This window comes from Tamandua tetradactyla, chromosome 4 (genome assembly GCF_023851605.1).
Source record: "Tamandua tetradactyla isolate mTamTet1 chromosome 4, mTamTet1.pri, whole genome shotgun sequence".
In the NCBI taxonomy this organism is placed as follows: domain Eukaryota; kingdom Metazoa; phylum Chordata; class Mammalia; order Pilosa; family Myrmecophagidae; genus Tamandua; species Tamandua tetradactyla.
The window spans coordinates 18771693-18799292 of record NC_135330.1 but is presented as its reverse complement, the minus strand read 5'-3'; the positions used below and the strand labels follow the sequence as shown (position 1 = coordinate 18799292).

General features: G+C 40.8%; 1 long non-coding RNA gene across 6 annotated transcripts in view; it reads left to right on the top strand.

The window, feature by feature from the left end:
- LOC143680266 (uncharacterized) overlaps positions 1-27600 on the top strand; it is an 85223-nt gene that overhangs the window by 28533 nt on the left and 29090 nt on the right. For 5 of the 6 annotated variants that reach the window (XR_013174043.1, XR_013174044.1, XR_013174047.1 and 2 more), the window contains exons 2-4: positions 4973-5035; positions 5369-5463; positions 5604-5840. This is a non-coding gene — a long non-coding RNA (uncharacterized LOC143680266). Of the gene's footprint in view, positions 1-4972; positions 5036-5368; positions 5464-5603; positions 5841-6745; positions 7349-27600 lie in introns of those variants that run through there. The other variant, XR_013174048.1, reaches the window with a different exon arrangement.

Below are 27600 nucleotides of genomic sequence, written 5' to 3'. Positions count from 1 at the left end.
TTCTATACCCCTTACCAATCCCTTTCATTGATGATTAGCAGTTCAATCTACTAAATTTATTTTAACATTTAGAGCCAATTCTTAGCCACCAAGGACAGAATAGGTGAAAAGCTGACATTTTAAGGAAGGCTCTCTAAATTTAACCATTTCACCCACAAGGTTACAGTATTTACCAAACTTTCTTCTTTCCTCTCTTCTTCAGTCTACTCAGGTGATTGAGATGTGTTTAGCAAGGAGGGGCTGCCAAAGGGCTCGAGTTTGATGAACTCGGAAAAGAATGCTGCCCTGAAGAAACAGTAGAAGAGCAGAGACATCTGGAAGGAGGAAAATAAGAGGGAAACCCATGCCTTGATGTTAGGAACTCTATTTCCTCATTTTTGAGTGTTTTAGGGAGTTTGGCACGGAGATTGGCACATTGGGGGTGATCAATTTTATACTGACTGGCTGACAGAGATGAAACACGGATTCGAGAAGCAGGCTTTGGTTAAGGGAGAGTTAAGGAGGTTTTTGTGAAGAGTAATTGGTGGTGGCTGGGCTCTGGTAACACCGCACATTCCCTGCTAAGTGCACATTTCCTGTTCAGGTCCTGGATTTGATGCGGCCTCTTAATGGTAACTGACGAGTGTGGTTCTCTTTACTGGGGGTGGGGGGGTGGGGTGGGGGATAAATGAAGATAATTTGGCCTGGCTTTGGAATCTAATTTCACGTTGTTCTTAATCACAGGGCCCTCCAGCCCAGCTGGGCATGTCTACGCATTGCTTTCTCAATCCAAACAGGCTGTGCAGATCCTGCCTCTGCCTTTGTTTATGCACTTCCTCTCGGTGCTGCAGCCCTCCTGTCCCCTCTGCTGAGATCCTACTATCTCAATTCTCTTTTTGTAAAGCTCCCTTGACAGCCATTCCAACTTTCTCCCCTTTACATTCTTCTCTCCGAGGCTGAATCGCTCCTCTGGCTATTCATGCCTATTAACTTATCTGGCACTCAGTACATTGTGATGCAATGTTCATTAGTGTTTTATATACATTATTTAAATCTCCAGCTAGATCGGGTATTCTTATGGCCTAAGGCCTAGTTTTATGTTTCCACATGACCCATCCACATCATAGTCCATAGTATAATCTGGCCACTTACCCGGTACCCAAAGATATTTAAGAGATGATAGGAAGATTTCAGAAGCTCCTATGAAGCTCATCTCAGGTAAATTATGGCATCTATTCTATTTGTGATGCTGACAAGGCAGGAGCAAAGACAGTGCTCCATTTAAGCTCAGTACATTGGAGAAACTTTCCAGGGAAAAGGAAACAGTTTCTGTGACGGTGAATAAGCACTGGCCAGCATTCCTTCTCTGGTATACCAGTAGCACAACTGGGTCCATGGCTGCAAAGCCCACTGAGTCATGGTCCTGTCTTCTCACAGGCTAGGGTGGGAGACAATAAGGACACAGATGATCACAAAACAATGTCATATGTATTAAGTTACAGGCACATATGGGGGCTAGGGGAGTGCATTCAAAGGGCACCAAGGCTGGCTTCAGTAGTTAGGGAGGACTTCCTGGAGGAGGCAGTGCTTGAGCTGAATTTAGACCTAGATACGGGGGAAGGAAAGGTTTTATTGATCATCACAGCTTGATCCAGGAAAGGGTGTTTGAGAACGTTTAGAAAGGCAACTTTTCTAGGATAAAGTTATTTTACAAAGCAGCAGCATTGGGAAATCAAGAGGATTTAATTACAACTGCCTCACGAGCAGGATTTGAAAAGGAGTGGGAGGCTCATGGAAACCTTAATTGCTAAGAAAAGTTAAGAGGAGAAATATGACAGAAGTAATGGGCCTGTATGTATGTCATGTCTGATTTGTCACTTTTCTAGACAGGTACTCTGCCTCCTGCCTTCTTCTAGGTTAGAGAAAAAAAAGCTCCTTCAGCTGCTAAGGTGAAGACACCATTCAGGACCCAGAAATGGGACCTAGAAATACATCTTATTCCTTTTAGGGAAGAAAAAGTCCATCTTGGCTTAACCTTGTTGTTAATGCAAATAAGCATTTCTTAAGCGGTAACAACGTGTGAGGTGCCTGAAAGAGCCCTGAATCTGGTTAAATAATTCCTTCCTTTAAAAAATAAAAAACAGCTTGCCTTGTTTCTCTTCCAATTTATTCTTGTGGCTTTCCATTCCTTCGAAAACCCAGGAGAATGCTTATTTTGTGAGCTTTTGTGAGACTAGCCCTTTTATATTCAGAGAGTCCTTGTATGCATTAAGCTAGGTCTTTAAGATTAATGTAATATGCAGGGAAATGTGATAAATGATACAGTATTAGCAGCTTTTAACTTGTCAAAGTGGCTGTGTGTTGCAGACATCTGGAAAAATTGTAAATCATGGCATGATCAGAGTACAAACAACAGATGCCAAAGCAGAGAAGTGGCCATTTGAGAAGAATAAACCTGCACCCAACCTCCTGGTGTTGTCCACACAGGATCTGCCGGAGAGAGGGCAAGATTTAAGAAGGAAAGTGTTTTATAACTGTTAGAGCAGAGAAGTGCCAGAGGGAAATAGTTGGTACAGACAAAAGAGGATCAATGTGGCTGAGAAACGAAGAGGTTTCACAGACAAAAGGATCATCTCCAAGGTCCTGTGCACTCCAACTTTCATTGATCTCATGATTCTCTGAGTCAGGACTTAATGAAATTTTTTAAAATCAGGATTTAATATCAAATAGACCAGGGGATCCTTGGAAGTAGGTATTTTTCATGTCCCTGGGCTTTAGTAGTTTACCTTTGTATGGAACTTTACAGTTTTGGGGGAGCCTAATCTCACAGACTATTATCAGTTATGGGTTGCCACAGTGATGCTGTGCAGCAAAACAGCCATGAACTCTCAGTTCATACAACAGTAAGTATTAATTGTTCACACATCTGGAGGTTGTCTGGGTGGCTGTGCTGGTAGTGGCTAGGCTTGCTCACATATCTGGGGTTGGGCTGACTCTGCTGAACTGGGATGGCCTGAGCTGGGGCGATGGGAGTGACTCAGCTCTGCTCCATGTGTCTCTCACCTGCCATCAAGCTAGCCCAGACATGTTTTCATATGATAGACGAGGTTAGCCTACACTCAGCCTTTAGCAATTGGTTAAAAAAATTGAGCTAAATTATTCTTATTTGGGTCCAGCAGCATCTGCCCCAGGTAATCAAGTGCTCCTGTGGGTCTCTCTTTGGAAGTGCCTTAGCTGTTGGTTTAGTTGGTTGCCCTTCAGCGTCATCTCTCTGGTGGGTTCAAGAAAAGTTGTGGATTTGCAGATTGTCCAACATTTTCTCTGGTACACTTTTAGAAAGATTATCTTATTTTAATCTCACAATAAATCTATGACATAGGCACTTTTTTATTTTCCTCTTTACAAATAACGCAGCTGAGTCTCAGAGAGGTTAGTTAACTTGTGCAAGGTAACACAACCAGGATCTACAACACAACAGGGTCAGGATTTAAACTCAGGTGGTCTGATTTTAAAGCTATAGATCTTTTTTCTTTTAGATATAACTGACATACAATCAAATCCATCTTAACAAAGTGTACAATTCAGTGGTTTTTAGTATATTTGCAAGTTTAGTGTATTTACCCATCACTACTATCTAATTCCAGATCATTTTTATCACTCCCAAAAGAAACCCCACACTCATTAGCAATCACTCCTCGTCCTCCCTTCCCCCAATGCCTGGCAGCCATTAATCTGCTTTTCTCTCTATGGATTTGCCTATTTTGGATGTTTCATGTAAATGGAATCATACACCATGTAGCCTTTTGTGTCTGGCTTCTTCGGCTTAGTAAAGCCAGAGATCTATAACCACTATCTTAGAAAATGAGAAATGGGGATTGGATCTGCTTAGACAAAAGGACTAACACCGTTGAGCTTGCTGTGACAGTGAAGAATAAAAAGCAAATATAAAGAATTCCCTACAACTTAATAAAGACTTACTGAGTCCCTCCTATGAGCAACACACAGGGCTGGCTGTATGTTCTAATAGTATTGTTGCATAATAGAATTACATATAGGGTGAGATAAAAATAGGTTTCTAGAATTCACTCCTTGGAGATTCTAAATCTAGGGATTTGAAAAGGACCCCATATATCATGTGTTTATATGCACTTTTAATGCACACATGAGTCGCCATGCATATGGAGGATTTGGTTAAAATGCAGAATCTGATTCATTCCGGAGATGGGGGGATGGGGCCAGAGATTCTACATTTCTAATAAGCTCCCAGGTGGTACTGATGTGCTATTCTGGGAACCACCCTTTGAGTGGCAAGTATATAAGGGATATAAGGTCAAGGATATACAGCCCCGATTCCGGCTTAAGGAGCTTACTGTCAAGTGCAGAGAGACCTACATGTAGCTGAGTCTAAATCAAGGCAAAATGGGCGAACTGGCCCAATAAAGATCCAAGATTGAGAGCATAGAAGATGGAGAGAGGAATTCAGATTGGGGTTTACTGGCATGGGGAATCTTTAAGCTACGGCTTGGAAAGAATTTCAACAAGCAGAGATGGAGGAAAAGAAACTTTCAGGCTGATAAAAAAGATGAACAAAGTCTGGGGCCAGGGATCCAGGGATCGTAGATGCAAAATGGCCTTGCTCAGCTTTCTGGTCTCCCCACACCCCTCTGCCCCCACTGTGTCACTGCGTGACAGTATAACTTCTGCTTGTGATAAGACATGCAAAAAAAAAAAAAAAAAGGTGGGTGCAGTATTTGGTAGAATGTTTAACCAGGTAAGGAAGCATATTATATATTTGGCATATATTTCCATCCCAAGTAGTTAATATCTTCTGAAAAAATATAGAAGCTAAAGAGTTAAGCCCTACTTTTCCAGAAAATTCCCTGATGGGGAAAACTTCGTTTCCTGATAATGCTGGGTAAATCTGTGTTTTGTGGGGTGCTCCATATGTTGTCAGTGCTCATGAATTGTTCAGTTTTATTATTCTCATTAACAGGGATAATGGCTGCTTTTTAACAATCATGATCACCATCTGGCGGCTGGAAAAGATGAGGCTCAGGTAGTAAGAGAAGACTGCCCTGCTTGGGTCCCCGCCCAGTTCTTTTCCCACTGCCCCAGCACTGTGTGCAGCCAAGGGCTTGACTGCCAGGCACATAAGAACCACGCGGACAGATGTGCAAGAGCAAAAAGAAACAAAGCAGAGCAATAAGATCAGAGACCTCAGGGAACTTTGGCTCTGACTTCACTGTCTAATTTCCCTCTAGTCTTGACAACTGTTTACAAGGTGGCTTCTCTTCTGTGCTCCCTTCACGACCCTGGTTACCCCTAACTTTGCTGTTGGCATTGTGACAAGTAGACCAGTGTGACTAAGTCACTACCTCCCTGCTCCTAGGGTGAATTGAGTTTGAGCTCCTGAGAGTTTCCTCTTTGTGCTTCTCAGAGAAGGGGTGCCTTGTTGGGAGGAGGTGACCAGACCGCACATTACTGGTAACTATAGCAACCATGCACTTTTGCTCATGTGAGTTCTTTAAAGCTCGCATCCAGAACTTTCTCAGGACTATTTTTTCACAGGCTCTCCCAGCCTGTGAAAAAGCAGCATTCTGAGATGGGCTCCGCTGTTAACACAGGGGCAGTTAACATGTGCTGGCTGAGCAGCTTTTTCCTGGTACCTAAACAACTGGCACCCAAGAAGTACGGGGAGGAGCCAGAAGAACTGGGAAAGTGATGAGAACCAGGTGAATAAAAGCTGTCAAGGAAATGAAAGACCCGCTTTTTTTCAAAACTGAAGATGATATGCTCACATTCAAGAATTAATTCAATCCACTGCAAAGAACTCCGTCTAAAAGTTTGCTGAGGGACAGCAGGTAGGTAAGATGAGTCACAGTTGTCTTCCTAGAGAAGGTGAGTTTCCAGCATGATCCTGGTGGTGGAAAGGGATGAAACTTGAAGAGGTGAGAAAGGTGCTAATGGTAGTTCCTTCAGGAGGGACTGGTGTACTCATTCAGGGGTGTGGATGGCAGGACAGTGTCAGGAGGAAGAGCAAATGGGAGAGGGTGTGGGGGCCACACAGCTGAGGTCTGCCGTCCTAACCCAGCATCTGAAACCCAGCTAATTCCAGAAACAGTGCAATCTGTCCCCTCTGAACTTTCTAGCCTTTCTTCCCGTCACCTCTGACTCATCCTCCATAACAGCCTCTTTCTTGCCTGTAGCTTCTAAAATATCACTAACCATTCCATCAGTTGGTACCAAATCGAAAAGAGTTTGAAACCAAATATTGATATTGTGCTGATGCTCTAGACGCTATTTGGGGCCACCAAATCAACTATTTGTGGTTTCCTTTATTATTTCTCTGATGGTATGTAAACACAGGGAATGTTTACCCAAAAGAGTGTAGGAGGATGTGAATTCTAGTTAACCTTCACTTAACCCATGCCTGTCATCTTCTACAAACAAAGGCAGCATGGGGGGGATGGAGCAGAGTGTTATGTCTTAAATATAAAGAATATTTCATCACAGAAGTCTTGCACAATGGTGCCCCTCCCTTTGCTTTGTAACAAGGGCAGGTATTATGCTAGAAAATAAAGCACATTCTACGTTAGCACATTTAGAAGCTTTCAATCCATTGCTCTTTATTTCTCAACACTTATCTTTGAGTAGGCCCAGGTTGAGTTAGGCCTTCTGTAGTGTCTAAAAAGATTGAGAAATAATGGTTCATGCTCCTATAACATTTGTTGTCTTTTTTTTTTTCCTATAACATTTTTAAAACTAGCTCTTTTCTTAGGCCTAAGAGTCACCCCCAAGAGAACCTCTTCTGTTGCTCAGCTGTGACCTCTCTCTCTCGGCCGACACAGCAAGCAAACTCACTGCTCTCCCCCTCTCTACGTGGGACATGACTCCCAGGGGTGTGGACCTTCCTGGCAACATGGGACAGAAACCCTAGAATGAGTTGGAGCTCAGCATCAAGGGACTGAGAAAACCTTCTCGACCAAAAGGGGGAAGAGCGAAATGAGACAAAATAAAGTGTCAATGGCTGAGAGATCCCCAACAGAGTCGAGAGGTTATCTTGGAGGTTATTCTTATGCATTAAATAGATATCACCTGTTTAGTTAAGGTGTCATGGAGAGGTTGGAGGAAACTGCCTGAAAAGGTGGAGCTGTGCTTCGGTGGCCATGTTCCTTGAAGATAATTGTATGATGATGTGGCTGTCACTGTGTGACTGTGTAGTTGTGAGAGCCTTGTGTTTGATGCTCCTTTTGTCTGCCTTATTGACGGACAAGTAAAACATATGGATTAAAAATGAATAAATAATAGGAGAAACAAATGTTAAAATAAATTTAGTAGATTGAAATGCTGGTGATTGGTGAAGGGGAGGGGTAAGGGGTATGGTATGTATGAATTTTTTCTGTTTTCTTTTTATTGCTTTTTCTGAATTGATGCAGATGTTCTAAGAAATGATCATGGTGATAAATATAAAAACAAAACCAAACAAAACCAAAAGGTAGCTGTTTTCCCTTTTCCGTCATTTTTTTTTTCAACATTCTTTTAAGTCCCTCCCCTACCTAGCATATTTCAGTGTTCTGCAGCCAGGTTTTAACAATTAGATTTTTGCTAATCATCTGCCACTCTGAGGGCTTAGCAGCCAATTCTGTCATTGGATTTAACTTTCTCTTATTCTACCATCTCTCGAGGGCAGTTTCAATGTGCTTGGCTACATCTGTGGTTGTCAGGAAAATCAGATCCAGGCTTAGACATTAAGGCAGGTTGACTAGCGGTGGTGGTTCATTTTTCTGACAAAATCATATGTTCTTGGGCACCCTGTGTACCCTCACACCTTTTCTTCAGAATCACTGCAGCTGTCTTCTGGCTTTAGGAGATACCAGCTTTGCCCATAGCCATGCAATGCGAGTGACCTGGACGTGGGTCTCAGAGCCTGGCACACTCTGTCAAATGGATGAATGAAAATTCTGGTTCTGTCCAGCATAATGGCATGGCTTTTTTTTTTTTTCCCCACATGGGCAGGCACTGGGAAATGAACCCGGGTCTCCGGCATAGCAGGTGAGAATTCTGCCTGCTGAGCCATCCTCGCACTGCCCTGGCATAGCTTTTTGACAGGAATAAAAACCACATTGGTAAAACAGTAAGGGTTTGTTTTACTATGGATCTCAAACTGATAGACTTTTTTTAGAATTTTCCAGTCTAGTTACTGTAAGATGGAAAGGGTGAAAGCAGGCTGTCTGTTATGCACTATTTGTCCTTTGGGGGCTCTACATATCATGGTAGACCTACCTCATGTTGGGATTTTGTCCTGAATGGGTGAGGCCATGCTGCTGTGCTCTACTGATGAAAGGTGACTGTAATATATTTTCATGGTTCCTACATAACTTTCCTGTAGTTTGGACATTTCACTGCATCTCTAGGCTTTGGTTTCCTCATCTCTAAAATGATGGGGTTGAGTGGTTGGCGGGATTTAGACCAGGCGATAATTAACATCCCTGCAAGTCTAACATTTCTGGGACTCTCCTGGGTGCTGAGCAAGGCTCAAGTTCTAATCATAGAAATGTTAGTGAGCCCTTTCGGTCACAGACTTTAGCTCCATCCTTTGTGGCTCTGGATACACTCTGTGGTGGGGATCAGTTACATACTTGCACCGTGCAGAGCCACTAAGCAAGCAGGACTTGCTTGCTTTGTGCTGTTGAGAGGCAGGAAGGAAGTTCTCTGAGGGCAGGAACCATCTGTTTCAGACAAGATTAAATGCAGCTGTATGTAATGGAAAATCAAAAATAAGTGTCTTTAAACAGTAGTTTTCATAGTCTGGTTCCCAGACCAGCAACACTGGCATCATCTGGGAGCTTGTTAGAAATGCAAATCCTCAGGACCTTCCCCAGACCTGATGAGTCAGAAACTAGGGCCCAACAATCAGCATTTTAATAAGCCCTCCAGGTGATTCTGATAGATGCTGAAGTTGGAGAGCCACAGCCTGAACACCTGAAGATGAGTCTATTCGGACAAAAGAGATCTGGAGGAAGGCAGTCCTGAGTTGATAGAATGTTCCCCAGGAACCCAGGCCGACTACCCACTTGCTTCACCAGACTTGGCTCTGAATGATTTTGGTTTTCCCTCCAAAATAAATTCTACTCACAAAACAGAAGAGACCCAATAGCCATCGAGTACATTTAATGTGATCTAGTTCATCTATTGAAAGTAATTCCCATATATGAATTCTAAAAATATTTTGAGTGATGACACCATTGGTGGACTAAAGGTGAGGCAGCACTCATATGGATGTCTTTGGCATGTTTGTTTAAAAATTAGCCTCATCAATTCATGGTTATATGTCTTAACAGTGCAGCAACATTATAAGGCCATAACTCATGGTCCCTTTGTATCCCTCATACCACATTGCTGATCCTTGAGTAAATGTTCAGTAAATAATAATAATAACAATTGATTTAAAGTGTTTATACAAGGCATAGACTGTGTTAGATGAAATAAAAAATCAAGTCTTATCTGGGTAGCTAAATCAGTGTGTAGACAGCAACTCAAGATGCTTCAGAAGCTCAAGTGTTTGGTTCTTAATGGTAGATTTTCCTTCAGTAATAGTTTGCCTTTTATTGATTAGAGCAGAAGCCTGGAAGTGAGGCCCAAATTTTAGTCTTATCTCTGCCTCTAGAATTAGGCAAGTCAAACCGCTTTGCATCTCTTTTTCCTTCTTTGTAAAAACTGGTATTAGAAAGAGCTATTGCATGAATTTGTCTTTCTGTTCCTGAGGGAAAAATGTATGAGAACGTGCCCTTAGGAGAGAATGGGCCCATAGCACATGGCACACCATGTACCTGCCCTTGACCGCACCCTTCTTTAGATGAAATTACTTTCCATCTGTCTGTGTGAATCTGTGGGTGGGAGAATCATGGGGTGAGTGTGAGGGCAGAGAATGACACATTCAGTTTTCATCTTTGATATAACTGGGAAGCTTGATGGTCTCGAAAATTGAAATAACATCTTTTCATTTTCACATATAACTCCTGTTTCTAAGATAAAATATCAATACTTTTGACCAGTTCAGAATTCACAAAGACTGGAAAAACCCTTCCTATTTGTCTGGCCCCTGGACTGAGGACCAGACTAGAGGATGCCTGTTTATGCAAGCAGAAAGTAAAGCCATTTCTAGATCAGACCACCTGCCTGCTGACAATCAGATGCAATCAACAACATTTAATGAGCTCCTGCCAGGGGCAGTACAAGGCACTCCAGAAGACACAAAGTGTGGTGTGGCTGACAGTGCAAATTGACTATGCAGTCTTCAGTCACCTCTTCGTCTCTACCCACAGAATGCCTATATCATGGAGGGCAGCAATGCGCCCACTTAAAAACTACATTTCCTAGCTTCCATGGCCCCTATACGTAGCCTCGTGATTATATTCTGGTTATTGAAATGCAAATGTAATCATTGGGTGGATCTCCAGAAAAGTTCTTTAAAGGAAGCTGATTCAGCAGAGGAGTATGCCCAGTTTGGTCTTCTTCTCTTTCTCTCTTTTGCTGTCTGGAATTTGAATGTGCTCTCTGAAACTTCATCAGATATCTTGGACCACTAGGTGATATTAAGTGTGGAAGCCATGCCCTGAGGATGCGGGAGCAGAAAATTAGAAGGTACCTTAGTCCCTGATGACTTTTTATCAATCATGAACTCTCTCTACACAGACCTCTTTTGTAGCAGAATAACTCTTTGTGTTTAAGCCTTAGCTATTTTGGGTTTTTCATTGTATGTTGCTGTACCTGATTCCAGCTGATAGGTGGTTTCTGCCCTCAGGGAGCTTTATGTCCCTAGATGCTGGGTAGCTTTGCACGTTCCAGGTACATGCATGTGGTCTCTATCACAAGGTTCCTCAGTTTTCACTCAGAACCACGGAAGATGGAGCTAAAGCCTGGGACTGCAAGGGCTCAGCAGGTATTTTTATTAATGGTATGTGAAGTTTTCCTAGCACCCAGGATAGGTTATCACAGGAAGGATGTTAATGATGATCTGGCTTTGTTCCTCCCACTCCTTCATTTTCATTTTAAGAGAAGAGGATGCTGAGGCCTGTAATGCAAAATGAAGTATTTAAGATCATTCAGTAAGTTACATAAGAGTTATGTGAGATCCATGAGAAGCAACTACAGTCACCTTCCATCAGTAGAGGACAGGAACATAGCCTCAGCCTAGTTAGGACCAACCCCCAACATGAGGGCTCCTGTGTTATAAAAGGACTGTGTAATGGGCTTGATGCTATGATGGAATTTTAAGCAGTCTCTGAAAGGAAGTTCAGATGAAAGATCCCAAAAATGTGTTAGCATGACTGGTTGATGTATCTCTCATCCTCATTCTGTCCTTACTGTTCGGAAGACAGAAGATACTGCAGTGGGACTTGAAAAGTTTTTGTCTGATTACATAAGATCATATGAAAAATTCTCAGGATTCATATTAAGCAGAGTTCTGGGAGTCAGATCTTCCAAATTAGCCTCCGGAGTGAATGCGTATGTGGGGTGGATTCCGATCAATGAGACAGCCATGGAAGAAAGGGTGCCTACAAAACAGGGCTTGATGGTTGGGCGGTGAATTCATCTGTGTGCCCATCCTCAGAGGCCAAGTGGAGAATGAGGAGCTTAAGGGCTAGAGGTGGTGTAGTTTAAAGATAGGTAGCTGGACCAGGAAAATAGAAGAAAACAGAGCCTCCTTCTAGGGACAGGGTGGCCTTTACAAATTTCCCTGAGAGACTATAAATCAAAAGTAAGCATTGATCCTAGCATGAAGGGCCCAATTTTGGGTAGGGGTGGGAGAAGGGTAGTGTCTCTTTACCTAGCATTAATCCTACTCATCTTCTGGTAAAATACAACCTACTGAGTAGTGAGCCTCCCCCACTACTCCACTGGGATGTGCCCTTTCTGCCTGCATTCCGAACACCGTGTTGTGGAAAGACCTGAATTACAGAGAATATTTACAAGCATCATTGTGTGTGCTTGTGGTGACTGACAGCCCCCAAATTCTCTAGGCTCTTGAGTGAGTCGCTAGAGCATCTATAGGAAGGATGCCCCCCACTGCCCCATTCCTGAACCCAAGAGGATTTCTTGCATTTGCTTTGGTTCCAGGACCTTTTCCAGCTTGAGAGAAGCAGAAGTTCCTGGTGTCTTCTGCCTTTTCCTCAGTCCCCCAGACAACTGGGCACAATTTCTTTATCTCTGCCGGCCACCATTTCTGTTCTTGCTTCTTCTGAAACCCTCCTGGCCCCTAACCAAAGGCAGCATACAGAGCTCCTGAAAGTGAATTCGCAGCATCCCGCAGAACCTCAGGTTTGCAAGCCTTAGAGACTCTTTTCAAGACTTGGAGTTTGAGGGTCATATAAGTCCTTTTTCAAGTTTGCTGATTTCTCCTGCAGAGGCAGTTCAATGACTGGTACATGAGAAATAGAGAATTTAGATTAGTTACCAGGGGTTTCTGGGATCTGGAATGAAATATTGTACCACTGAATCAACAATTTTGCTTTAAGTGCAAAGTGGAGGCAGGATTACATGGGTGATAATTTCTTTGATATGATTTTGTATTTGTTTGGATTTTGGCTGCAGAAGGCAGCCCAAGGAACTTAAGTTCAGGCTTGCTTCTTTGGGTCAGAGTATTCTCTTTGCACAAACATGCACAGGAAAGTTTTAAGCAGCTGCCTCGATCTCTATGAAGTTGGTTGGGGATCCCAGCTTATAATTCCAGTTGAATGCGTGGTGCATTTTTTAAAAATTTGCATATAGTAAAATTCACTTTTTTGGAATGTAAAGATCTATGGGCTTTAACACACACATAGATTCTTGTAGCCACCACCACAACAGGACACAGAACATCCAACACCTCAGTGAATCCCTCATGCTACATGGTAGTTTTTTTTTTTTTTAACTACTTTATTGAGATGTAGTTCACATACTATGGTCATTTAAAGGATACAATTTGGTGTTTTTTAGTATATTTAAAGATATTCATGGTCATCATCAAAGTCAATTTTAGGACATTTCATCACCACAAATAGACATCCTTTACTCTTTAGCTATCATCTCCCAATCTTCTTATTCCTTTAGCCCTAAGCAACCATTGATCTACTTGCTTTCTCTATAGATTTACCTGTTCTGAAAATTTTCGTCTAAATGGAATCATATATATTATTTTGTGGCTGGCTCATTTCATTCAGCATTATATTTTCAGGCGTCATCAATGTTGTAGCATGTATCAATATTTCATTCCTTTTCATGGTCAAATAATAGTCTATTATATGGCTATACAGCATTTTATTTATCCATTCGTCAGTTGATGGATATTTGGGTTATTTCCACCTTTTAACTGTAGCGCTGCTATGAAAATCATGTACAGGTTTTTTGATTGAATACTGTTTTCAGTTTGTTTGGGTATATACCTAGCTGTGGGACTGCTGGGCCATATGTTAATTCTATGTTTAACTTTTTGACAGGCTGTCAAACTATTGCAGTGCTGGCACCATTTTACACTCATACTAATCATGTACAACAGTTCTAATTCCTCCACAACTTTGCCAACACTTGTTATAGCCGTATTAGTGGGTGTAAAGTTAGATGGTAGTTTTGGGGGTTGTAATAGCCTCACAATCTGGACAAGAATATGCAAATTTTTGTCCTATTTTTTTGCTTGCTTGCTGTTGATCCAAAGCAAATATAGGCCTACAGAATGAAAGCTGTAAAGGGGGCAGGGGTGGGTGGAGAAATAAGTCAGTAGGAGTTGTCAACTAAGACATGAGAAAGAGCAAAATGTCCTGGGATGAAAATGAGTCCAGTGTATAATTTGGGTCAATACATTATTGACTTCCTACTATGTGACAGGCTCTGTGCTAGGCACTGGGGGTTCAAACTAGTTAAATAGGAATCAAGCCCTCAAAATTTCATTAATGTGGGGGGAACACAGACTAGGGGGACTTCACCCAGTCTAGGGATTAGGAAGGCTTCCTGGAGGTGGGCAGAAGAAAAGTAAAGAAATTCTCGTCAGATAACGAGGGACTGTAGAAATATCTAGAAAATAACCATTCTGGAATATTTGGGAAATATCCTCTGGGTGGTTTCTTTGTTTTTTAAGCCCATAGGCAACAATCTTGATCAGAATTTGATTTCTTTCATTTCCCTATCTGAAATTTGTGGGTATGATTCTTTCTTGAGGAAAAACAAATCATAGATAAGACCTTGGCAAATATTGCTAGCTCTTAATTATTTGCACTTATTAAAAGGGAGCATATAATTCAGGATGGCAACAATCTCTACAGGGTTTATGTTTGTCTTTGGAATTTGCTTTTCCTATTGACTCATGGATGTTGCTGTGTCAGATGTTCTCAGAGGTCGCAGCTCCAATTAAGTCAGGAAGCCCTAGGAAACGGAGCCTGCGTCTCACGCTGATGCACTGGCCTATGGTGAGCAACGTTCTTTTGACAGCGCTTCTGGTTCACACCTTGCCTGGGGTGTGAGATAATTGTTTGGGTTTTAGGTTTTCTCTCTCCGAGCTTCTGCTAGACTGGACGGATAATTCTGAAACCTATTTTAGAGGCGGCAAAATTCCTCTTAGATCACCTATGTTGCCTGTTCTCTCTTGGTACTATAATTGTTTTATTTTACCAAATTCATGGGAGGAAAATAAATTCTTTTGATAAAGATATATGATTTAAAAAAAAACTAGACTATGTTTTAGAGCAGTTTTAGGTTTGTAAAAAAATGGTGCAGGAAGTACAAAGAGTTGCCATATACACCCTCTCCACAACCCCCTTCCCAGACCTTTCCTCTCACAGTTTTCCCTATTAACATCTTGCACTAGTGTGATACATTTGTTATGACTGATGAACCAATACTGATCATTATTACTGACTAAAGTCCATAGTTTATGTTAGGGTTCATTCTCTGTGTTGTGCAGTTCTATAGGTATTGACAAATGCATAATGTCATGTACCCACTGTTACAGTATCATACAGAATAGTTTCCCTGCCCTAAAAATTCCTGGTTATGCTTCACTTTTCATCCTCCCCCTCCCTCTGAACCTCTGGCAACCACTGATCTTTTCACTGTCTTTTCCAAATTGTCATTTAGTTGGAATCATATGGTAGTCAGCCTTTATAGACTGGCTTCTTTCAATTAGCAATATGCATTTAAAGGCCCTTCCGTGTCTTTGTGACATGATACTTCGTTAAATTAAAAATGTATTGTAGTAACATATACATGACATAAAATTTCCCATTTTAACCGCCTTTAAGAATACAGTTCAGTAGTATTAATTACATTCACAATGATGTGCTGTCAACATCACCATCCATTACCAAACTTTTTCGGATTTTTCCTTCTAGTTGCTCCAAAACACTGTAGGCTAGAAGAAATATATACATATATATATATATATTTGTGAAAAGTAACATATATACAATAAATTTCAAAACATTGCAACAATTAGTTGTAGAACAGATTTAAGAGTTTGGTACGAGGTACAATTTCATTACCATCTAGGTTTTTACTTCTAGCTGCTCTAAGATACTAGAGACTAGGCGGGCCACAGTGGCTCAGCAGGCAAGAATGCTCCCCTGCTATGCCAGAGGACCTGGGTACGATTCCCGGTGCCTGCCCATGTAAAAAAATAAAATAATAAAATTAAATTAAAAAGATACTAGAGACTAAAAGAAATATCAATATAATGACTCAGCAATCATACTCATTTGTTAAACTCTACCTTCTCTGTATAATTCCACCATCACCTTTGATCTTTCTCCCACTCTTTAGCAGTATTTAGGCTATGCCCATTCTAATTTTTTCATATGAGATAGGGGGATGAAACTAGTTGATATTCTAGAGAGGCTGGCCCCTCTGTATTTCAGACTTATCTGGCCCAGGGACCCATCTGGAGGTTTTAGGTTTTGGGAAAGTTACCCTAGTGCATAAAACCTTTGTAGAACCTTACATAATGCCCTAGGTGTTCTTTAGAATTGGCAGGAATAGTTTTGGTTGGGGGTTGGCAAGTTATGGTAGGTAGCAATGTCTAACTGAAGCTTACATAAGAGTGACCTCCAGAGTAGCCTCTTGATTCTGTTTTAACTCTCTCAGCCACTGATAACTTATGTATTATACTATTTTTCCCCCTTTTGGTCAGGATGGCATTGTTAATACCATAGTGCCAGGACTAGATTCATCCCTGGAAGTTATCTCCCATATTGCCAGGGAGACTTTCACTCCTGGATGTCATGTCCCATGTAGTGGGGAGGGCAATGATTTCACTTGCAGAGTTGGGCTTAGGGAGAGAGAGGCCACATCTGAGCAATAAAAGAGGTCCTCCGGAAATAAATTTTAGGCGTACCTATAGTTAGTCTAAGTTTTTCCACCACATATATAAGCTTCACAAGCACAGGCCTCAAGATCAAGGGTTTGGCTTATTGATTTGGGTGTCCCTGATGTTTGGCACAACATTGGGGGTTTCCCTGGAGGTGAAGTTTCATAGTTGAATAATTTTTCTCCTCCCCCTCAAGGGACTTTGCCAATACTTTTTTATTATTTGCTTAATATACTTTGGGATGTATCCAGACATTGCATTAAGATATACAGATTTAAAGGCCCTAATTTTTAATCTGGGCTCCCTGTGTTTGGATTGTTTAAATGATCTGTCCACACAGGTTGAGTTAGGTTATGTACTACAGAAAATTTAAGTTCTGGACAAAATAAACCTTTCTTTCTTTGGTCTCAAAGAATAGATGAATTTTTAAAATATAGACAATGTCTTCTTGACCCCTGTATTCTGAATTACCTTAATCCCAACCTGATTGGCTTCATTCTTATCTAATCAATCAGGGTTTAGATGACTTGTCTTTTGTGGGCCTCCAATGGAGAACAGAGAGTAATCCAAAAAAATCAATATTACCAATTGATCAAAGTAAGGAACAGACTCAGATAAGTACAGTAATAACTGAAACTCATTTGGTCTCCTTGTGAGGGAATTAGCCACAAATGTTTATTAAATATTTCAAATGTTTTGGAAAATAATGACCATTCGGTAACTGGGTTGAATAAATGATCAAAGTAGTTTATGATTAGACATCAGTTACGTATTTGTTATCTATGACTATGGAACAAATTGCCCCAAAACTTAACAGCTTAAAACAACAATAAACATTTACTTGCTGACATAGTTTTTGGAAATGGATTAGCTGATATGTTCTGGCTCAGGTACTCTCATGAGACTGCAGTGAGGATGGCTGAGGCTGCAAGTCATTTGAAGGTTTGACGGGCTGAGTCAGCTGCTTCCAAGATGGCTTGCTCATCTAGCCTGAAAGTGGTGCCTTAATTCCTTTCCAAGAAGAGTCTCTGTAAGTCTGCTTGAGTGTCTTCACAACATGGCAGCTAGCTTATTCCAGAACAAGTGATTTAAGACAGCAAAGTGGACACAACAATGTGTTTTATGACCTAGAATTGGAATTCACACACTATCCCTGATGCCATATCTTACTGGTCACACAGACCAACCTGATATAACATAGGAAGGGACCATACAAAGGTGTGAATAATAGGAGGTGGGGTAAAGGAAGCCATCTTGGAGACTGCCTAGTGCAACTTATTAGTAGATGAATTGCAAATGAGTTAAAATTAAAAAGAGAAAATTAAATACCCTCTGTTTTGACAAACAGTGTTTGAATTGCTACTTTTATTTTTTCTTTCAATTCCAAATGAGTGAAGCCCAAATTTTGAACTTGGGCTCCTTTAGGAAGAAAGATTTATGATAAGTATCAAGGTGGCTCATTAGCCCAGGGTTTGGAAGGTCATCTATAATTAGCTTGGTTCTACCCTTTGACAAAATAAGACCTTGGGGTCTTGGTATCCTTCCCAGATTCTCTGAAATACATAACAGGTCTTCATTTTGGACCAAAGAGCTATTCCATGTCATCTCTTGTATTATTCCATGAGGGTACTCAGCTCACTTGGCTCAAGTAGTGGTTTCCAACCATTTTGCCAGTTGACTGATGATGTTCCCCAGTGTCCATGGGCATCCTTGTATTATATGCAATGCATTATGTTTGTTACTCTACTCCTTCCTTTTAAAGAAACACATTGAAACACTAGTGAGTGAGACAGGGATAAACTCAACTGTGTTCTAACTTCAATAAATAAGTAAAGCATTTATATAAGTAAAGCATTTGCAGATTTTAGCATTTCAACTAATACTAGTAACAAATCCTTTGTAAGACACTAGTGTTTGAACCCTGAGGTTGAGGGCTTCAGTGAAGGACACCGTTTTGTTGAGTCCAAGTGTGAAACTCAAGCAGACCTATCAGTTCTTCCCTATTCCATGGCCATAGGTTTGCAAATACATGCCACTAATCATTAGGCAAACTTGGTGAGGATATCTGTGTTATTTGCTGTTCATTTAAACAGGCCTGGCTGCAGGTAGAAAATGGACTATAAGAAGTATTTAAACTCTGTGACGATTGGCTTGCTGACTCCAGAATTTTTTCAGACTGTCTACTGTTTTCCCACTTCAACTCAATGCTTTTGTTCTTTTCTATCTTGTTCTCCAACCCTGTTTTCTTTGTATCTTGGCTCCTTGTATCTACCAGGTCCCCATGCTCCAATAATGGGCCTAGATGTGGTTGTTTAATCCACCCTCTGGATCTGAACAACCTTGCCTAGGCTCTGATGATTCATTATTCTCCTCCCACCATCCCTCACTGTGTGAGTCTATCCCTGTACCTTCCTTTAGCCCTAGTGGCCAAAGCTGGGGTAGCAGACCACACGCTGGTTATTCTACACAAAACATCACTACTTATGGAGAAAAAACAGTTCATTGGCCATTAATTAGGATCATCATTATAATTTTAATTCATAATTATGAGTTAGCATTTGTTCCTCAAGGTTTTTTATTCTTTTCTTAATAAATGAGAGTGTGTGCATATATACCTGAGTTTTCTTCTCCTCTATTTACTAAATGAGAAAGCCAAGGCTTCGAGACGTTAAGCCACACTGGCACTAAGTTATGGAGACAGGGCTGAAGTTTTAGCCTTCTGATACTTGGTCTAGTGGTTTTCATTATGCTATAAATGGCAATGAAATATGTCAGACTAAAGGGTGTCACAGACTAAGGTTATTTAGTGGATTATTTGATGAGAGTGCTTAATGACAAATCTTTTAAGCATGATTCAGTAAAAATTAGACTCAAGTTTTTTCCTTGCAAATGATTGTTTTAATTTGAAATACTTTCAAATTTACAGGGAAGTTACAAAAATAATACAAATCTCACACAGAGAGTGTCAACAAATCCCTAACCCCACCCCTCAGATACGCAGATCCACCAATTTTAACATTTTTTCATATTTGCATATTATTCTGTCTATCATCTGTCTATCTGTCTGTCTATCATTTTATCATTTTATCACCTGCCTATTAACCCATTTTCTGAACACTTGGATGTAGGTTTTATACATTATGCTCCTTGAACACTTATTACTGCTATGTACATTTCCTAAGAACAAGGATATTCACTTATTAAACACCCCTTGCAGTTTTCAAGTTCAAGAAATTTAACATTGATGTAACGCTTACACTCTGCATTCCAATATATATATTTGGTGCATGGTCTGGGAATTGAACCTGGGTCTCCCACATGGAAAGTGAGCATTCTACCACTGAACTACCTGTGTACCTTATATTCCAATATTTTTATATGCCACAACAATGTTTCTCTGAGCTTTTTCTCCTCACTTTGTTAAATCTCATCCAAGATCATACTTTGCATTATAGTTTCATTGTCTCTTTTTTTAAATTGTGGGAACATATGTACAAAATAAACTTCTCATCTCAACCACTCCCAAGCATATCTTTCAGTAGGATTAATCATATTTGCAATATTGTGGTACCTTCACCACCTTCCAGGACTAAAACATTCCCATCTCTCCAAACAGAAACCATGCTCCCATTATGCATGAACTCCCATCCCTCCTACCCTCCCTGTCTCTAGTAACTGGTATTGTAATTTCTGTCTCTATGAACTTGCATATTCTTTGATATTTTCTTGTAATTACCATGGGTCTTAATTTTAACTCCCTCCTAAATTTAACCTTTGAAATCTCATTTGCTTTGCTATCAACTTATCTTCAACAGTATATGCAATATGATATTACTGTAAACCATTGTATATTTTGGATGGACTGGATGGTGTGTACATATATCTCAATAAAATTACATAAAAAATAGTATATACAAACAATGCTCCTATACCCTGCATCCTCCCACCTTTATGTAGTTCTTGTCACAAATGATATGTTTAGAAATTATGAGTCTAAAACTGCACCAGTTTGAAACTATTAGGCACTCCAGAAAAGCCCTGTTTTAATTCTGATCCAATCATTTGGGGCTAGACCTATTGTTTAGGGTGGGAAACTATGATTGGATTGTTTCCATGGAGATGTGACACACCCAGTTATGGGTGTCACCTTTTGACTAGATGGAGATGTGATTTCATCCATTCAGGGTGGATCTTGATTAGTTTCCAGAGTCGTTTAAAAAGGGAAACATTTTGGAGAAACCTCAGATGCAGATGCTTGGAGAACAGTTGCTTCAGAGCTGACAGAGACATGGATGTTTGTAGATGCTTGGAGTGCCACCAGAGAGAGCAGATGCCTAGACAAGGACAGAGCCCAGTGGATGTTACCATATGCCTTCCCATGAGATGCTAAACAAGCCAGAACCTGGAGACAAGGGAAGGGAAGCCAAGAGATGAAACCCAGCCCTGGCAAAGCCAAGTGAGGAACTCTTACAAGAAACAGAGGCTGAAAGCAATGCGCCCAGGAGTAAGGGACCAGCAGATGGCAGCCAGGTGACTTCCCAGCTGACAGAGGTGTTCCAGACAGCATCAGCTTTTCTTCAGTGAAGGTAACCCCTTGTTGGTATCTTAATTTGTACATTTTCGTGGCCTTAGAACTTTAAACTTGTAACTTAATAAATTCCCTTTATAGAAGCTGTTCCATTTCTGGTATATTGCATTCTGACAGCTTTAGCAAACTAATACAAACCCCATTAATTTATCATTAAATATTTTCACATTTGCCTTTTAGACTCTGTAAGAAGTAAAAGGTGGAGTTATAAACCAAAAATATAATAGTTCTGACATTTATATTTACCCATGTCATTACCCCCACCAGAAATTTGTATTTTTTTATTTGTCTTTGATCTACTATTTATTGTCCTTTCCTTTCCATTTGCAGAACTCTCTTTAGCATCTCCTGTAGCACTTGTCTAATGGTGACAAACTCCCACAACTTTTGTTTACCTGGTGTTCTAGTTTGCTAGCTGCTCAAATGCGATATACCAGAAATGGAGCAGCTCTTAAAAAAGGAAATTTATTAAGTTGCTAGTTTACAGTTCTAAGACTGGGAAATTGTCCAAATTGAAGGAAGTCTATAGAAATGTCCAATCTAAGGCATCCAGGGAAAGATACCTTGGTTCAAGAAGGCTGATGATGTTCAGGGTTTCTCTCTCAGCTGGAAAGGCACTTGGTGAACCTGCAATGTCTGCTAGCTTTCTCTCCAGGCTTCTTGTTTCATGACATTCCCCTAGGGTCATTTTCCTTTTTCCTCTCCAGTGGTCTCTGGCTGTGTGGGCTCTCATGTCTCTTCTGGCTCTGTCGTGGCTCTGCTCCTCTCTCAAAAATGCTTCCTCTTTTGAAGGATTCCAGTAAACTAATCTAGACCCACCTGAAATGGGTGGAGATACATCTCCCTCTGATCAAAGTTTATTACCCGCACTGGGGTGAATCACATCTCTGTGGAGAAAATCTAACCAAGTTTCCAACCTACAGTGCTGAGTAGGGATTAAAAGAAACTGTTGCTCCCACAAGATTGGATCAGGATTAAAAGATGGCTTTTCCAGGCTACATAATCCTTTCAAACCAGCACACCTGGGAATGTCTTAATCTCGCCTTCACTTTTTTCTTTTTCAGTTAGTCAAGCATGGTTGTTGAGGGAGACAATGCTAAACTATTTAACAATAACCCACAACCCTTGGACCAATCTCACCTTCACTTTCGAAAAACAGTTTTGGCAGATACAGAATTTTTAGTTAGCAATTTTGGTTAGCATTTTGTTTCCCAACAAGAAATCAGCCTTATTGAGATTCCTTTGTATATGACACATTGCTTCTCCCTTGTGGCTTCCAATATTATCTCTTTATCTTTGGTATTTAACAGTTTGACTATAATATGACCCTGCATGGGTCTATTTGGGTTTATCGTGTTTGATTATAAACATTTTGGATGTGTATTTTCATGCCTTTTGTTAAATTTGGGAAGTTTTCATCCATTATTTTTTTGAATACTCTCTCTGCCCCTTTCTCTTTCTTCTCCTTCTGGGACTCCCACAATGCATATCTTGGTAACTTGATAGTGTCCCACAGGTTTAACTCAGGCTCTGTTCATTTTTCTTTACTTTTTCTTTTGTCTGTACCTCAGACTGAATGATTTCAATTGTCTAATCAAGTTCTCTGATTCTTTCTTCTGCCAGCTCCAATCTGCCATTGGCCCCCTCTAGGGAATTTTAAATTTCTGTTACTTTGGTCTTCAATACTGTTTGGTTTCTTTTCATAATTTCCATCTCTCTATTGATATTCATGTTCACTTGTCATTTTCCTGATTTCTTTAGTTCTTTGTCCATATTTTCATTTGGTTCTTTGTCCATACTCAGGACTTTTAAAGTCTATGTCTGGTATGTCCCAGTTATGGTCCTTCTTATTGATGGTTTCTAATGCTTTACTCTTCTCCCTTTCCCGAATATTTCAGTTTGCTAATGTTGCCAGAAGGGTTGGCTTTTACAATGGGGATATATTAGTTTACAAATATACAGTTCTAAGGCTATGATAATATCCCATTAAGCCATCAACAGCATGATACCTTCTCTGAAGAAAGGCCGATGACATCTGGAGTTCCTTTGTTACATGAGAAGGCACATGGTCAGTGTCTGCTTGTCTTTCATTCCTGAGATTTGTTGCTTTTAGCTCCTGATTTCAGTAGCTTTCTCTCTGAGAGTATCTATGGGTCCTCTTTAGCATCTCTGGTGTGTTTTTCTCTCTGTAAGCTCTCTTTGGGTGATTCTCTTTTATCCTCTTATAAAGGATTCCAGTAAAGGATTAAGACCCACCTTGAATGGGCTGGGCCACCTCTCAATTGAAATAACCAAAAGGTCCCACCCACAACAGGTCTATACCCACAAGAATGGATTAAAAGAACACGGCCTTTTCTGGGGTATATAACAGGTCAAAAACTATCACATTGGGCAATCGCCTCTTTTTTTTGTATGTTTTTTAATCTTTTGTTGAAACCAAGACATCTTAATGTGTTATTGCTGAAATTTAGACTCTGATACATCTGTTCCTTCTGTTTATATACAGCTAGTGTTAGGATACAGCTTTCCTTAAATGCCAGGAGTTAACAAAAAAAAAAAAAAAGAAAAGAAAGAAAAAAAGAAACTACTTTCCCAGTCTTTGCGGATTGACCTGTGCAAGTGATCTCCTTCAAAGTTTATCAACACAGTGAGTTTAAAGAATAGCTCCAGGCCTTCTTGATCCTTTGTCTTGTCTTGAGCATATGCATAATGGACCTAGGAATTACCCCTTTTACTATGGATATAAATGTCCCCTCTTCTCTGGGAAGAAGTTTCTTCAAGAGCCCCATGTGGAGTAAGTTGGTACACTGTGTATCATGGGATCACAGGCTCAAGCACAACAGAAACTTTCAGGAAATGGCTGCTTTCTTACATAGCACAGAAGGTCCAAAAGAGGATGGGAAGAAATCTCATTGTGGCTGGTCTTCGAGGGAGGCCAACTGCTTGGGGTCAGGGTTGGTGGATGGCAGTACTGCACACCTCACTTCGTGGTGGAGAGGAGAGACCTGTCTGTGCTGCTCAGAGTGAAGTATGTATATGGCTCAGCATTCCTGCCCAGATAAGCATCTGGGGCTGCTTGTTCCCAGATTCTGGGTTTAAGGTATAGTTGGGCCTTTTCATTAGACCTAACATCTCCCATGGTCTGCAGAATGGAAACAGACTGAAACATCTGCACACAATAGAAAAGGAGGTGGCAGGGGTGGGGTAGGTAGCCAAGGCCTGGGAGATGGCTACTGGGCATGAATCTGTGACTTTCCCAGCATTTGGACACTGCACTGTATGTCCTATAGCCAGCAATCCCTTGTCCCAGGTAGCACAACTTGACACTCCTACAGTATTCTGAAGGAGAGCTCTGTAAGCTGCCTTCTACATGCAGGGCAAGTTCCTGGACAGCAAGTCCCTCAGCCACCACCAGATGGATTGGGCCAGATACAAGCTCCCTGTATATGAACACGGGTTACTCTGCTCCCTTCAGTTCCTCGACCAGGGATCCACATTGGGAGCATGGTCTGGTTCCACCCTGAGCTGGTGAAGGATGGGAGGTGGGCCAGCCAGGAGACCATGAAATCCTACTGCTTTTTAGTAGTATTTTCTTGATTGGGTGCTGGTCCTGTTACTATGGTTCTTTAGCTCTTTTCTGAAGCTTTGAGAAAGATATTTCTGTCAGTTCTTACTGGTTGTTCAAAGTCTTTCACTTTGCCTCTTTGATCAGGGGGCCTAAACTTTTTTTTTGCTGGGAGGGGAAGTGGAGAGGATAGGGTCAGGGTGTTTATGGTCTGGGAATCGAACCTGTGTCTTCTGCATGGAAGGTGAGCATTCTACCACTGAACCATCTGTGCACTCTAGATTTTTTTTTTTCTAATAAAAGAAAATGAGTTGCGACTTGCACCATGATGACCTAATAATAGTCTTCAAGCATTAAAAAAGTTAATTCAACTTAAGTTGGGTATAAGGGCAGAGTTGCAAAAGTACCATAATTACATCATGTTTGGAAAGAAGTGCAGTTGTAGTACTCTAAGTGTAGGTGGTGAAGCTGTGAACTGCTCAGTCATTTTATTCTTCAATTATTTATTGCTGACTTACTCTGGGCGCAGCCTTTGCCTTGATATGTGGGTCCCCATAAAGTCCATATTTCGTGGTATATTATAGTCTGCAATATGCTTGGAGATGAGGGCTAGACTAATAAATGTGCTATGAAAATATTTGCGTGTAATATGGGATGTTGTAGAGGACATTGTTGATCATATCATGCTCTGTCCTATTTTTTTTTTTTCCCCATGGGCAGACACTGGGAATTGAACCCGGGTCTCCGGCATGGCAGGCGAGAATTCTGCCACTGAACCACCATCGTACTGGCCCATGCTCTGTCCCCTTTCAATGATGGAAATATCTTTTAGGTCTCAGTATGTGGAAGAGCTTCTAAAAACCTGTAAATCTCATAGACTGTTATGTTTCTTTCTTTGAGCTTGTCTTTTGGTTTGCATATTTGTGTACTAACTTTATCCCAACTTCACCTTATAAAGTTTATTGGTTTTTATTTTATCTTTGCTCTTATGTTCCTCACCTATATATGTATATTCTGTTATGTCATTTTCCTCACCTATATATGTACATTCTGTTATGTCATACATTTTTTCTGAATTGGACCAAGCCCTTTAATGGAATGGGATAGAAAATGAATAAATGAATGAATGAATGAATCCTGCTTAGTACCCACATTGGTGTTTTGTTTATGGAAAAATGACTTAGCAAAAATGATTCTACATAAAGGATTGCAAGATGATCGGATGTATGAAGGAGCTTATGAATGAACTTGGGTAGATATAATAACTTTGTAAACATCTACAAAGAAAGTTTGTATGTATATACAATTCACTTTGGTTTACACTCAATAGAGACAACATGTTATCAACCAAGGAGTGAGTACAGATGGAAAGAAGCGCATATAGGCCTGGCCTACAGTTTTCCATGGGCTGCATTTCCTGTCAGTGCCCCGGAGAGGCCTTCCTGAAGAGGTTGTGGTTGTGCACCTGGGAAGCTCCACAGGTTTTTAGCACAATGCTGGCTGAGAAATCGTTGAGGTATCCTCAAAGACTGGCGCTTGATTGATCTCATGCTGCTGTAGTTTGTCGTTCAGATGGCTTAGTAGAATTAAAGCTTTTACTGAACTTTGTTTCTGGATTGAGGAACTTGTGGGGAAGGAGAAAGAACTCTATCAAGAGTTTTCTCTAGAAGCAGAAGGGCATAGAGCAGTGGTTCTCAAAATGTGGTCCAGCAGCATCAGCCCCACCTGGGAATGTGTTAGAAATGCAAAATTTCAGCCCCCACCCAGACCTACTGAATCAGAAACTGTGGGGGTAAGACCCAGCAATTTATTTTAATAGACCTGCTTGCTCAAGTTTGAAAGCTGCTGGGATAGAGGTTAAGAGCATGAACTCTGGAGCGACTTTCTTTACTAGAATCCTGGCTCTACCACTTATTAGCTCTGTGACTCTGGGCAAGTTTCTTATATTTTTCTGTGCTTTAGTTTTCCCTTCTGTTAAGTGGAGATGAATACAGTACTTCTTCAAAAAGGATTAAATTAATGAATATACTTAAAACAGTACATGGTGCATAGTAAAGACTCAATATATGCTAACAGTTACTATTGGAAGACTTGATGTTGTAGAAGAACAGAGGGATTTCTCTCTCTAACCTTCCTCTTTCCATAAGAATCCCATGAATCTCTCTAATGTTTCTTCTCTGAGGAGCAGCTACTGTGCTCCTGGATTTGCACACATCATGTCAGAATAGAGGATATATTCAAAAGCCCTATCTATACATCACATATACTGGCCAAGAAGTAGCCCTGAATTATAAAAAATACTTAGTTCTCCTTCTTGGTATTTGCAAATCCAGAATCTGACCTATGGGGCAGAGAGTTGATTCCCTGCTTGGATTTTTGGGAGAAACTCTAGGTGTCTAAGCGGACTCAAGGATGTTAGGAAATTCACATAAAAACCTCAAAATAAAATTATTTGAAGCTAACATCAAATAATTTAAAAGATATCCTAGTGTGCCAGTTTGAAGTTACTATGTACGCCAGAAAAGTCATGTCCTTTTTCCTGATCCAGTGTTGTGGGGGGGTGTACATGTTTCTTTTAATACTGATTCAATATCATGGGGTAGAAACTTTGGGTTGTTTCCATGGAGGTATGACACACCCAGATGTGGGTGGGAACTTTTGATTAGATGGAGATGTGACTTCACCTATTCCAGGTAGGTCTTGATTGGTTAACTGGACTCCTTCAAAAGAGAAAACATTTTTGAGAAAGCTCAGAGCTAACAGGACACCCAGATGTTTGGAGATGCAGAAAGAATATAGCCCCAGGAAGCTGTTTGAAACCTGAAGCCAAAGGACCAGTGGATACCAGCCTCCTGCCTTCCCAATTGACAGAGGTGTTCGGGACTCATTGGCCTTTCTTGAGTCAAGGTATCTTTCCTGAATGCCTTAATTTGGACATTTTTATGGCCTTAGAACTGCAAACCTGCAACATAATAAATTCCCTTTTTTAAAGGCCATTCCATTTCTGATATGTTGCATTCCAGCGGCTTTAGCAAACCAAAACACCTAGCTTCACTGGACTCTCTAAAATAGTGTGTTTGTGGGTAGGGACAGAACCAAATGGCTGCTGATGTTATACTCCCTCTCCAAAGTTTA